The following is a 14890-nucleotide window of genomic DNA, read 5'->3' as shown; positions in this document are numbered from 1 at the left end:
ATCATACTGACCTTTTACTATATTCAGCAAATTACTCTTTTGTCAGCAGAATAAGTACCAATTTTTGGTGTTTATCATCAGCCGATCCCTGTTACTCACATCATTTCTGAAAAAGAATGTATCAGTGCACCTCTACACTAACACAAAGCCCAATAGAATTGGCTGAATTGGTCAAGACAAACCAAAATATATATTTAATAATCCAAGTTAAATAATAAACCAAGTTACGACAGCAAAAGATAAAATCATAAAAAGGTGTCAAAACGCTTGGGGGTGCACGTTTAATCCAAACAGGAAAAAGTAGAAAGCAAATTACAAACCAACAGCCCTAGAGTTTTGGGAACACTGTATAAATGAAAAGCCGGCCCATGGGAATCTTTTTAATTACATAAAAATAATGACAAATCTACTTCCCCCAACAATGAATCAGATAAACCAGTCTAATAGCAGGCCTGCTCTGCAAGATCAAGCCAAACAATTTGTCAGAGATATGCGTAAACATAGAGGAAAATGCACCCCAGCTCCCGAGTGGGAAGTATAGTGATATGACTTCCACAGACACAGAAACCGGGAGTAAGAGAGCGAGAGAGACGAAAAGGCGACAAATTGATAAATGGAAAAGAGTGGTGTTAGAAGAGGACAGTGAAATTGAAAATGCAAACAGTGAGAAAGAATATGAGACATTACAAAAACACCACTAGAGTGTTAATTTGGTAGAGGTATGAAGCCGCTCATGCACTATTAAAAAGCAGAGTCCTGCAGGGATATTGAAACAAATAAACACTCCACAAGCCTCTCCACATCATGCAGATGTGATGGTACTGCAGGCACTACAATATGAAGTGGCAGAGACAACGCACAAACAAAACATCACAGAGGACCTCGGCACACAGAGGCCATCACAGTGGAAGTGAATTTACGTCAGCTGGTGCTTGACGCACCACTACTTTGGCTACTCTAAAATGCACTCTGAGACAGCTCATGAGAGCCAAGTGCCAGGGATCTACATACATTTATGTTTCTGATTATGCTGAAAATAATTTTATGCTAATGAACAAGCAAGGCTGCAGTTATGGATAAAAAGAGATTTTCCTCTGAATTAAACTGTCCACTGTTTGTTTAAATCCAGCTCCTTAACTTAAATGGTAAAAACATAAACTAACACATATAAACTAATAAATAGAGAGGGTCCTAAAGATGAGTAATGGGACCTATCTAGGCATATTTTAATTGATCATATTGGCTAAAATAAAGTGGATCAGTCCAGCCTTTCTCTTAGTGTGCTGTGTTTTATCCACATCAAGCTGCATTCGGAACAGGAGGGGGAAGTTGCTGAGGCTGAACGTACCAATACGCTGTGAAACAGTCAGAAAATAACTTTTTATTTCACTGATTAACTGGCTCTCTCGATGCCGGCACTGCCTCATTCACTGTCTATATCTCCTGGCCAATGCTCTCCCCTCTTAAACCAAAGGAAACGTCTTTGTGTCACTATTTTACAGCGTAAATTGCGAGCCAGAGTCAGATTTAGAAGCTGGGTATGTGAAATAAAAGCACCAAAGCCCACTAACTGCGTTTTCACTGCAGTGCTGGATTGTGTCTGAATGTGGCCTAAATGTGCTGGTGTTGCTGCTCTGATGAAAAGTATGTAGTATCCATCCATCTATTGTCCATCTATTATCTGGGACTGGGTCACAGTGAAGGTTAAACGGGGTATTCCAGATGTCCCTCTTCCCACTTACGTTTTTACAGCGCCTCCTGAGGTCTCAATCTAGCCGGGGTTTCCCCCAAGTTGGACGTGACTGGAACACTTTCAAAAGGAGGCATCCTAATCAGATACCTGGACCACCTCAGTTGGCTCCTTTTGACACGAAGGAGAAGCAGCTCTACTCCAAATTCTCTCTGGGTGTATAGCTGCTTCTCCTCCCTCTAAGATTGAGCCGAGTCACTCAGAGGAAACTCATTTGTTTCTGTAAAGTGTGTGAATTTGAAAATTTATTTGACTGAACTTTAAAACATGCCAAAATCAAATGTACTCAGCCAAAGATTGTTTGTGAAGGAAGAGCCTCCGCTCTGTAACAACACTGTACACTCAGAGTGGACAGAGGTCTCCTGTAGTTCCCAACACCAAGTGTCATCTTCTCTTCAGCTCACAACAAGGACAGAGTGGAAAAAGGCAATTCAAGTGACAAATGAGGTCCAACCAGAACAGTTGATGTGAATCAATGACTTTTAGGGAGCAGTCCAATCCAAGTTCATTTATAGGCATGCACACTTTAGTGCTAAGCCTGGAAACTCAATGATTTGAGTCATCAGTTGAGCAGAGTCCCATTTTGTCACTTGAATTTCTGCACGCTGTATACTTCACAAATCAGGTTACATATATGAGACTCATGTAGGCTGATAACAGTCAAATCTTCATATTGAACAAACAAAGCCAATTCAACAGTTCAGCTGTCTGAGTAAGGCACAACCAATGATAGTATAAAGAATGGACAGAGCATGAGAGATGTCACCCGTAGGTTTCTGAAAGACCATTTTGGAGTCAGAAATATTGGATGTACCGCTTCTTTTGCCTCGCTTCTAAACTAAATATCGGCAAAGACGTGAATCATCGGTGAACCTGAGGTGGGCCGAATGGCGCCTGGATGCTCTAATAAGCCATTTGTAACAGCACCGACCTGTCAACAAAAGCCAGGCTACGCTGTTAATTAACTTTAAGCCTTAATAACATTTGAACAGGCAAGTGAAAAAATCCACCCTCAGTACAGCTCATGAAAAGGGAAATTAGCTAGAGAGACCAAAACTGTTTTGTGAACTAGGCTGTAGACATGTTTATTTCTGCCGTGAAGTTGGACATTTTTAAAATGGTGCTCACTTCTGCAGCCTGTCTCAAGCAGCCACTCGAGGAATTACAGTTTTTAGCGCTTCATTTCAGAGCCTCTTGGGTACAACCCTGCAAAACTCGCACAATGTTTGTGTTCTAGAAGTCACATAGTCTGTTGCACACAGATTAAACTATTACGCTCCTAACTGCAGTTTAAAACATGATGTCAAAGGCTCAACTCTTTCTGTGACTTACAATACACAAAGTAGCGGTGAGTTATGAGTTAGGCTTCAATTTCAAACGAAGCAACAAAGCAGTAAAAACCGTTTATACATTTAACGCTCAACAAAACAGCATTTAATTACCTCAAAGGCAAAACACCTGCATAAGAGATACTTTTAACTCTCTTTCGAACTGCAACAAAAAAGCCTCCTGTGACTTTATACATGCGTAATGTTGTGAAACAAATGTATGCATTATAGTCTTGAAACCATAATTTTTCCTTAGATTATAAATGTACCATTAAAATATGTAATTGTTGCATCCCTAATCACAGATTATTCTTTTTTTCCAGACACAGTTGTGTGAAACAGAAAGCTTAGCATCAAAACATCTGTACTAATGCAGCAGTCTGCCATTTTAGCACAATTTTAGATAAATAGTTGTTTACAAGTTTTGCAAAACAGAAGGGGGGTGGGGGGGCATGGCACATGGTGGAAGTGGTGGTTAGGGGTGTTGAGATAAAGAGATACTTATAGATACATTTGCACCCACAAGACCGAAGATGCTCACCCACTGTCTCCTGGCGAGCAAAAGTGTGACACGATGAGCCGTTAAGAGAGAGAATACCAGCTTTGTGTGAGAACATATGCTTGAGGAGATAAAAAAATAAAAAAAAGAGGGCAAAAGTGAAAGGAGGGAAATAATTCAGTCTCCCTCGAGCCTGTTCCTGTGGTTCAGCAGTCAGTGACACCTCGGGAAGAGGAAGAGCAACAGAGGGAGGGGGTAGTGTGTCATTTGACTGTGGTGGACAAAGACACAGAGCTACAATCAGCTCTTTCACCCAGGAGCTAAAATAAGAATACTGAACAGAGGGACTTAACAACCAGTTTTAAATGATCATTAAAACATAGGTCTGAATACATTTAAAAAGACCCACGTTCTCGGTTACAGGCTTGTGTGACTGCACAGATTTTGGCAGTGTCCTTTAATCTTGTGTTTTGCATTTTAAACCAAGACAATCTCAGAATCAATTTCAGACATTCTGTTTATAGCTCAAATCATACGTTTGAGGCTGATATCAATATCTGAGAGTAAAAAGTTGCAGCACTAAGCAAAATAGTTGCAATAACAATGATAAAGTTTGGGCACTTCTCTCAATAGGAATAGATCTAGCAGCCTATGACACGGTAGAAAAAAAACAAAACAAGACAAAAACAAGTCAGTCTGCAGATTTTCATTTGCACATCAAAGTACATGTCTGTCTCCTACCGCAAAGTATAGTTTGAGCTAATGTTACTGGTGAAGTGTATTTCCTGGGAAAAACAGGGGGAAATTAGTGTAACCAAGAGACAAGAAGATGACTTTGTATTTCAAGTTGTTGATGACTCATCCTGCGCTCGGGGGGCATATAATATTTTGTGTCCAATTTTTTCGCTAATGCCGCCACAGCTGAATAATTCCAGTTTGAAATGGTCTATGAACGAGGGCTGCTACACGCATCTGTGAACTCAATGATTACTGTACAAAAGGCACAACTTTAGAACTTTAGCTTTAACTCTCTGTATTTTTCCTAATAAACAGATAGATTTAACCTACCAACTGGTTAAAGTAGCAAGCTGTAAATGAACTGCTGATAAATGAATCTGCCATTACCAAACTCTGAGACCAACAGGGAATAACGTTACACTCCTGACATGATTTCCAGGCGTTCCATTAGCTCGGACAACTGTGTAGCTAACCGATCTGACTCAACACCGGAAAGCCAGGCAAGAAAACCACCTTGGTAGACTACTGTGTTCCCTACCAGACTGGCCACTTCTGGTTTCAGAGGTTGTGTTGGGTCCCAGGTCCGGTCGTGTTCACTGGAAGGTAGACACTAACACTAGCTCATAGTGCTACCTGCTAGTGCTGGGCGATATGACGATACATATTGTGGGAACGATAGAAAAGTGTCTATCGTGCCATTTCTCTATCGTTTCTACCTTTCTAATTTTATCAATTATTACAGCAAATATATCATTAAATAGCCTGCGACGATTGTATTTGTGTTGTCTTGTCACTATGCGTGTATATAAGTGAAAATCAAGAAGAATAAAAGAGATTTTTCACAAAGAAACTCCGTCTTGTGGTTTTGCGACATGCTGCTTTACGTGGTTCTTTGATTTTCGCGCAGGTTTGCGACATGCTTTACGTTACTTAACTCATGAGTGCTGAGCGATGGACGCGCAACAGGCTAAAGTTTCATGTCCGGAGTTGCAACAGACAGAGACAGCTATGCAGGCAGCCCAAGAAGAAGCACTTTTACCGAAAAGAGGGGGTACGTCTGTGATTTGGTTACATTTTGGGTTCAAGAGGTCCAACACGGAGCAGAAGACGGCCATATGCAAACTATGCTACAAGACTATTCCCGTGCCCGATGCCAACACAACAAACCTATTCTATCACCTAAAGAAAGAAAACAGAAAGTAGCCTTTTATGTTTGCACTTTTATTCATGGTTATTGCCTTAACACTTTATATTGGTTTACAAACTTTGCAGTACAAGGTTACAGATTTCAGAAAGTCGGAAAATGTGTTTTTCTTCTCAGAAACGGTTGTGCACTTTAAAAAAAAATGTTAAAAATGTATTTTAAAAAGTTTATTTTGACAATTCAGTTTAAATAACTGTATGATTTTGAAAAAAATGTGAAGGTTACTGTACCTCTGCCACAGCTGTTTTTCATTTGCTACATTTTAGTGCAGGAACATAAATGTATGTTTCTCATTTTTAACAGTTCTGACTTTTCAACTTGTTAACTTGTCACTTCAAAATAATGTTTAAGAAAAGTAAGCTGTGTAAGTTGTGGCCACATACTTGTCTACTACCTTAATACTCGAAGAGTCTCCAGCTTGTAACCGTCATGTGCTGCGTGCTACAACCAGTTTGACTTGGTCCAAAATAAAACATGGTTGATCATGGATGTTTTGATGAATTATTTCAGAAACCTGCCAATGACAACTGACTTAATTTATTTTACTCACCAGTGTGCATTACTGCTCACATTTGGAGAGCGGAATTTGTGAAGCGAAGTTTGGACCCTGTATCTATTACAGCAAATATATAAAAGGTAAAAATGTAAAAAATGAAAAGAAATGTAGTACAAGGCTAATACTACAAACTGAGCTTTGAGAACACTTGCAGCTACTGCATTCACAAAGAAACAAACACACATCAACATGCATGGACTAACTGCACGATTCCCTGTAGAGCACTCATGCAGTGGGAGACAGATGCAATCATTGGCAGATACCATGAATCACTGCTTCACTTCCCTTGACACAAGACACTCACAAGGCACAGCCCTTGTAAATAAAAAAAGCACATGTAAATAAAATAGGCTATATCACTTTCTTGTTTAATGAATCTAGGGCTGTATTTATATGCTTCATATTCATATTCTAGTAGTGGACATAGTGAAAGGGTACATCCTGAATTTACTCCAAAGCTTATCAGAGGTCAGATGGACAATTTTCTTTTCAGTGCAACACGTGTATGAATGTAGCACTAAGATATATCGCATATGTATGGTAATAACTAATCTATAATCAAATGTCAACTTAGAGTTGTCACAATACCGAAATGAGTAACCACGATACTATACCAGATAAAGTATCATGGTTCAGGGTATTATCGCGATACTGCATACTACTACTACTACTACTACTACTACTACTACTACTACTACTATTATTATTATTATTATTATTATTATTATTATTATTATTATTATAATGATGAACTGCAATTTATTTGTACAAGTTATAAATACTTATTAGTTACTTATAATGTTGTTTGGTGCATGATAAACACACAATACTGGTGAAGTAAGAATTAGACTGAAACAAGTTTCAAACAACAAGTTTTTTTTGTTTTTTTTGGACGCCGACGCCATGGCAGACTCGCCGCTCGGGCCTGGTGCTTCTGCCATGGTGAGTGTGTTGTCTGTGTTAGTGACTGTAAGCCATACGCAGCGTCTGGGAGAGACAGAACTTTAGCTTGTTGTTTGTTTTGAAGACACGAACAGCCAATCAGCTAATAGACGGGTGGACCCAGCATGCAGAAACAGCCTATCATATCCCCGGACGTCACCAGTAACAGGCCGACAGCCAATCATTCAGCAGCTGTGTAGTTCGGTTACAGTACTTGCTATGTGGGTTTGTTTACAAGGGAGTAGCATGCAGTGAGAAGGAGGAGAGTAGAGGCGGCCGCTATGTAGCAGAAACTGGCACCGGTAGTATAGTAATCCACAGAAGTACCGTCGTGTAGAATTTCTAGTATAGTAGGAACCGCTACGATTTGGCAGCGCGGGGTACCGTGGGTACCGTGCAACTCTATATCAACTATAACGGGGTACCGTGGGTACCGTGCAACTCTATATCAACTATAATTCATTTGGATTTTAACATACAGAAACACCCTTATCAAAATTCTCCTCTGAAAAACACTTAATGTGATCGTGATGACAGCGTACTGTTGCTGTGGTTTTCTTGTAACATGGCAACTAAGTGCATTTTCCATAGAACAGATGTGAACCCCCAACCAAGGCCTTGAGAACAACCCCAAGGGCAGCAGAGTGCCCAGTACATCCACTGGTGGGGATTAAAAAGGAACTGGCTCACACTCATGCCAACATACACACACACACACACACATATGCACACAAAGACACAGTGGGCTCATTTTACATCTGGATGTGTTTGTCCTACCTTATTCTGAAGCAGCAGCAAGCTTTGCCTGTTGAGGACGGCTGGTGTCTAGACATCCAATGCTGTCTTAAAAGAAACAAAAGACATGTTAAGAGCCTGAAGTCGAACAGGAAACAAATCAAAGCTTCAACTCAATTTTAAAGTCTCGGAATTAAACCTGACAAGAGTTAGAGGTGGGAATATCTTAAAAATACAAATCAATAAACAGATAAGAGTACTTGAATGTCTGCTCTTGCCACATTGAGAAATCCTCATTTCATTTTCTACAAACCATGCGTACAGATGTGTCTCTGTGCGTGGGTGAGTGAGCAAATGAGGTCATGACACACACATACACACGTTTTTATGAACTGTATGTGGCACATCTACCCTCTCCCAGCAAGAAATAGGTGTCATGCCAATAATTACATGAGATGAAAGGAGAGGGATAAAAGAATAAAGCCTCAGAGGAACGACAGTGAGGCATCTTCAGCATGATTAGGTATTCACAACCAGACAAGCCAAATCAGAGGTAATAGGGAAGACATCAACGCAGCGAGCAAAGACAAATGGGAGAAGAGAGGGATGAGATGTGAGGGGAGGGGAAAAAAACTTGACTCAGATTGCAATAAACTCTTCTCTATCTACTATGACGTATACATACACGCTCCTGAATGCATTACATGACACTCTATCAGCCAACCAGTGCAGATGGACCTTACTTTTTACTTTTCACTCAATCCATTTTGCCGCCTACTGTTGCGAAACACTCCTCCACACATGTAGACATTTGAAATGTGGATTAGCTCATGGACCAACATGACACACAGACAGGCAGGCTTCCCTCCTCTTCTCTCCATCAGCGCGTGAAATGACACATTATCTCTGATCCTGTCCGAGCTTAAAAATATTACGAGACCTCAAGCTGTGCTTTCACTTTATCTCACTTTCACCGTTTGATCTTTTTTGCCTAACCACAAGAGTTTTTAGGAAAGCTTTATAAAAGAGACATCTTGCAAGCAGAATATATAGCTACCGATTTGTTTTGTTGAGATGCAAGCGATGCAGCTTTGTTATATTTGGTTAGCAACCAGTTCCTTGATAACATTACCATTTGATAGCATTACACAATACAATAGGGACGTCAGACTCTCTATGTATATACAACTTGAACCTGAACCAATCCAATTTGTTTATCTATAAAAAAATAACGGTCTGATGGTTTGTGCATCTGTCGATTTCCACACCGTGGTAGGTTGCTAAAGGGATGTTTTGTTGTTGATAAAACACTTAGGGTAGCACTGAGGTCAGATGGGATTTAAGGTAAGTTAAGTCTATTGACAAGCTAGTGAAATGTCCTTGAAGATATTTTCGTTTGGATTCATACCACACAAGCCTATTTCAAATTGCACACATAGGAGATGTATAGGTGAGAAACCCTTCCTGTATTCATGTGGCTTAAACTTTCTGATCTGATCATACTCTACATGTTTACACTAGACACAGTCACATGTCGATGTTTATGAAAAACAGTCTCCCTATAGCAGAAGCACAATCCATAATAGAGGAAACTTATCTCAAGGATTTATACTCCCAGTAGTTCAGCACACAGGAAATAAATGTATATCTATAGATTTATGGAGTCAGGTGAAAAATAAAATGATAGTATCGATGAATTACAGTCCATACATTTGGACTCATAATTCATACACAACATACCTTTACCTCTACTGAATCCATGCAAGACTTAACTCATTTTCATGCCCTCAATAGGAAACAAATACATGCTACCATAATAATGATGATAATTATCATCTTGTTACTTTGTAATAGCCCTGGTAAATTGTATGTCTCTTTTGTACGCCCACATATCTGCAGGTGTCCTCAGTTATTTTGGCTGACAAACCTCAGCTCGGTCCCAAATGCAAATAACGTTGTAACTTCCTTGACACCCAGCTAGGACAATTCCTAGAAAAGATCCAATTGTGTGGACTGTAGACTGCAGAGTTTGTGACAGCGCTCTTTATTAACGTCACACTAGTACAGTTGAATCTAATAGTGAGGAATAAAGTATGTAGTAACTAAAACTATTTCTTTAAAGTAATTAGAGTTAAAAACAAATTTCAATGAATCCTATACGGAGCACACTTGTATTAATTACAGGCCCAGATGTTTGCTGTTCACCAGCTTGTTCGTGCTCTGATAACTAAGCTCCTGTCCGAAGAGACACCACATGCTTTAAGCTTGACTTCTGTGTATTTGTGCGTTACTGTTATTGAATTTCATCAGCTCTACGTGCAATTTTAGTCCTGGGAGGTCTAATAGCAGCAGTTGCAATTTCAGCTACCAGTAAGCTTTGTAGCCAGGCTGGAGGCTGTCATATATATTTCATTTCATGTGTTGTAGGCTGGGAAATGTGTGTCTGTGTGTAATAAGACACCTGCTATGATTTGGCACTGGGTAAAATATTGTCCAGAAAGACAACTGTTGTGTCAGAGGAGTATGACTCTACTTACTTACATTTCTCTTCATGTTTATTCAATAGTTCTGTCTAAACAGGGCCGAAAGTGACCCTTAGAAGTGCTTTTTTTATATATCTACCTTTCTGCCTTGTCAAACTCTTCTTTACGATATCCCTGACAGCAGTGTTTTTTTCTCCAGTTGTGCCATTTGGTGCAGCTTTATGATTTGATTTAAGGTGTCTTATGAATTTTTCATTATTTGCTTCTGTGGCAGCTGCGATAAGACCGACACAGATGGTCGTATGTAGGAGAAACACTGATGTCTTTGTTTATTCTTGAATCTCCTAAGTCTCACTTTTCTGAAAAGTTTTTCATTTCCACAACATTAATGAATTATTAAATCACTACAAACCACCTTTAGCTTGCATGGTCATTTTTTAAAATTGTTAATTGTTGAGTGTTAGTGTTGGACATCATCCTTTTCTTGAATTTTAATAAATGTTTTGTATTTACATTACTATAGAAATAAACGATGCTCAGCAAGCTTGTCTGCTGGTTCTGGTTCTGTACTGCTAATTGATTAACTTGAGCTGCTGCTGCTCTCCCCCACTCACTCAACATAGTCAATCCAGAGAGCCACAGCCACATTAGAGCAGATTCACTGAGAAATGTTGGCCGCTCTCCTATAAAGAGGACACAATTAAGTAGTTTAGGTCTGCCCAAAAAGTCGCCCTAGATTTGACAGTGATGCTTTTTTGAACAAAGTCGCTTCAGGGGTCTTTAAAGTCGCCAAATATAGCGAGTCCTCTGACCAACTGCATCACACTTTACATGAGGCCTCGCCCATTTCAGCTGATGCTCTAACTCCTCTGTTGCTTTTTCCTTTTCTTTTTTATTTTAAATATGCTGAGATTGTTCTTGCACATTTCGCAGTTGTGCCTCAAGTGCGCCCACTCAGACAGGACCTCCCCTTAAATTAAAAAAAACCTCTTTGGATCTACACGGATAGGGTGCCATATTTTTTATTTGAGTGATGAGTTTGCAGCTTTGTAATCGAGTAATCATTTTAGCTTTAACGCTAAAACGCTCCATAAATTGTAGCAGCAGCGTCAGGTATTGAGATTTAATCCAAGATGCTCAGAGGTTACAGTACCTTCTACGAATATAAAGGATTATATCTATCTATATGTAAAAGGCTCATTATATGGTAACATACCCTTAATGATTCTTATTCTTAGATGATTATACACTAATGAGAACAGATTCATGCATTTTAGCAATAGAGCCCTCTAAATCTTACAAAGCAGTTGTTGAGTTTGAGTTATTAACAGAATAATGCAGTCTTTTTAAACAGGAGTGGTACAAAACAAGGCTTCATACTTCTGTTACATTACTCACTACTCGCTAATATATCACAGTTGTCAGGAATAGGGTTATATTAGAGTTATACTGAAAAGGGAAAATTATGGGGTCGTTGTTTGTTAACCTTGCAGCAATATATTTCTCTATAGACAATAGTCTAATACTGTGACATAATTCTGTCACCGTATCAGTGTTTCGTTCTTCCATTCCTCTCAACCAAAGGCAGATTTATGAATTCCAATAACATGCCATTTTAAAGCAAGGCTAAATTGGGTTAAATTATTTTGTATTAGAAGAGGAGCGAGAGGGAATAAGAGAGATAGATCTACAGGAAAACTGTAAAAACACGCACTCTCTATCAGATGAGCTCTGTGAGGCCGAGCCTCGGTCACCTTTCAGTATGTCCCCCTCCACCAGTACATGACTAAATCAGACTACAGTCCTCATGAGTAAAGACTGTTTTAAGATGATCAATGATGTGCATTGATCAATCTTTTACTCAGTCAATCTTCTAAATAATTAAAACCTTGATAAATAATTTGTTAAAAAATGTTTTCTTCTCACATGCTGTTATCACAGTATGATTCCATCAAAGCAGCTCATCTGTAATAATTTAAGTTTCATTGCAAAATAAGAACACATGAACTAAATGTCAAAGCCACTATGCGGACGATGTGGACCTAATGTGAACAATTTTTGTGCTCTAGAAACCAATGTAATCATAAACACATTGGTTGCACAGATATATTTGTTATCTGTTAAGCTCTACCTGCTGCCATTAACCAGGCATAGGCGGCTATGTTTTAACTTGTGTCTCTAAGAGTGGAAAATGTTGCCTGCCAATAAATAAACAGGTGTCAATTAATGATATTTTGTAATTTCTTAATTTTGAATACTTGATATATTGTTACGGATAGTTAAATAAATAATGCAACATGTTTCTACATCCTGACCTTCATCTTGTTTGTTTGAACTTGATTTTTGGAAAAAGTAACAACAGTGTCACAGCCAGCTGTAGACAGAAACGTGAGAACAAACATCTGAAGGTGTGCGATTCAAACACTACAAAGCAGATGACACTTTCTCAAACACACAATGTCAAACATGCAGCAGCAGACATGTATAACGTAGGAAAGCCTGCAAGAAAGAAAATTGAAGGCTAGTAGGCTGAAAGTGTAATGATGGATGTTCTCATCTGCACTGCCTAGAAATAACACGCATGATTTTTTTTTCAGCTGAATGAGATTTTCTTTTAAACTAATGTGCATTAAAATAACCAAAGACCTGGTGGCAGATTACACACATTTAGACTCTTGCAAAGTGAAACACTGTCATTGATAATTCAAAAAGCAAGCAGATAATGAATAGGTAATCAGTGCCAGCTGTGCAACTGATCTGTCACATCTCCGTCGGTCTGGAGTAAAGGCGATAGCGAGGCTGAAAGTGAAGATGAAGACATATGACTGATAACAGACGGGAACATACAAGATATGCTGATACTGGCCTGTCTGTTTGTCTACTACTGGTCACTATCTGTTTCCACAGGAGACATCCCATCTCTTAGTGGGCATAGTGGTCTGATCATCTGGAGGTTTCTAAACGAAATTTAACAAACTGGAGATCTAGTGAAACACTTTTTAAACCAGTGAAAATTAATGTCTCTGATGTCAACGTTATATGCTACAATTGAATTACTTGACAGAATACACACTCTAAATGTCACAGAAAACTATTTGATTGGTTAAAAATCTGCACCCTAAAACACTAAACTGACTTTAACACCATTTGTTTTAACTGCTGGTCACCACGCTGGCTATTTGCATCAATTATCGTTGATAATATGTCAACAAGTATTTATTTAGCCTTTTTGTTAAAAAAAGAAAACTGGATCTATGTCCTGCTACAATCTAACAGTTTAACAAAGTGCTGTCTACACAAAAATTGATTTCTGTTCTCACTGGAGGGTGAAAAAGAAAGAATTATAGTTCAAACATTAACCAGCACTGTCAGTAACAAGTAGATATATCCACCATCATCGTAGTGTAAAGACTGCAAAGCACCAAGGTTTTATGTTATGGCCTGACCTGAAAATAGTGGCACACATCTGGAATTTACAAAATATAATAAACATTAAATCAAAGTGTGAGATAGCCTACTTGCACAACAAAAAGACTAACACATTGAGCAGTGTTATGGTTTAACGAGCGACCATGTTAACTTCAGCCGTCAAGAAAGTAGAAAGATACGTGGCTTCGTGAATACCTCTTTGTTCATTTTTTTTTTTTTAATCAACCTTACATTACTATAAAAACACAGCTGTTTCATGCCTGTGGTCTTGTTAGACAGATGCGTATTCTCTTCCTGTCTAACTACGACAACCACAAATGGATTCGCCTAAATGTCACCAGTTAACACGGTCGCTGGTTAAACCGAAACACCGAGGGAGGCACGTGCTAACAGCAATTTAGCATATTATAACACAGTGTTTCAGGACAACGAAAGCCACATGGGTGCCACAAACAGACATGAAGACAAAGTCAAAAGCTTCAAACTTTGGTGACAGCATGGCTAGTATTCAAAAGCAGAAAGTTGAGCACGTTTTGTCCATCTGACATTAGCTTACTTTGGCTACCTATGGCGCATTTCCCCTTAGTTACACAGAAAACAAACATTTTAACTTACCAATTAAATGAGCTTTTGTCCAAATAACGAATACCCTGTGTCTCTGTATCTGTTCACCTGTCTCATGGGCGCGTCTGGCTGCTCATACTAAGACCAACATGAGCTCAAGCATTAGTTTTAGTCAACCTCGGGCAAACTTTAACCTCACAAGGTCGTTTCATTTAACTTACCGCAGTTTTCAAGTTGTTTCCAAGATCCTCTCTGCATCAGAGTAAAATATCCAGTCCGCGGGAAGTTGAGTGTACTAATCCAAACAAAGATGGGTGACATATCATCTCACTGTTTAAAACTTTCTATCACAGATAACACTGATCCCAGAACTGAAGCTCTGCAGTTCATTCTTGATTTTCAAAATAGTAGTTTGACTATACAATTATAATTAAAAGGTCCAAGCATTTCATCCATAGGCTGCTATTATTTCCAGAGCACATCCCTCCCATCCACATCCAGTCTCTAATTTATACAGAGTAATGTACCTTTTCAAATAAAAAGTAATGAGTCAAAACAAATACAGAATAAAAAGTTAGTCAAGAAAAACGGCTTTACAATAACACACAGTAAAACAACAATAATATAAAAGAAGCATGACTCACGCATGACTTTTATGCCCA

The 14890-nt window shown here is 39.0% G+C and overlaps 1 protein-coding gene across 7 annotated transcripts in view; it reads right to left on the bottom strand.

The window, feature by feature from the left end:
- The window catches only part of gpat2 (glycerol-3-phosphate acyltransferase 2, mitochondrial), a 107189-nt gene extending 92299 nt beyond the window's left edge, over nt 1–14890 (bottom strand). The window contains exons 1-3 of one of the 7 annotated variants that reach the window (XM_027277147.1): nt 14873–14890; nt 14450–14523; nt 7795–7860 (exon numbers count right to left, since the gene is read on the bottom strand). The gene's annotated coding sequence lies outside the window, so the exon portion shown is untranslated. The other 6 variants (XM_027277134.1, XM_027277141.1, XM_019264516.2 and 3 more) reach the window with 6 other exon arrangements.

The sequence above is a fragment of the Larimichthys crocea genome, chromosome III (assembly GCF_000972845.2).
Source record: "Larimichthys crocea isolate SSNF chromosome III, L_crocea_2.0, whole genome shotgun sequence".
Lineage (NCBI taxonomy): Eukaryota > Metazoa > Chordata > Actinopteri > Sciaenidae > Larimichthys > Larimichthys crocea.
This window is presented reverse-complemented; position numbering and strand designations above follow the sequence as displayed.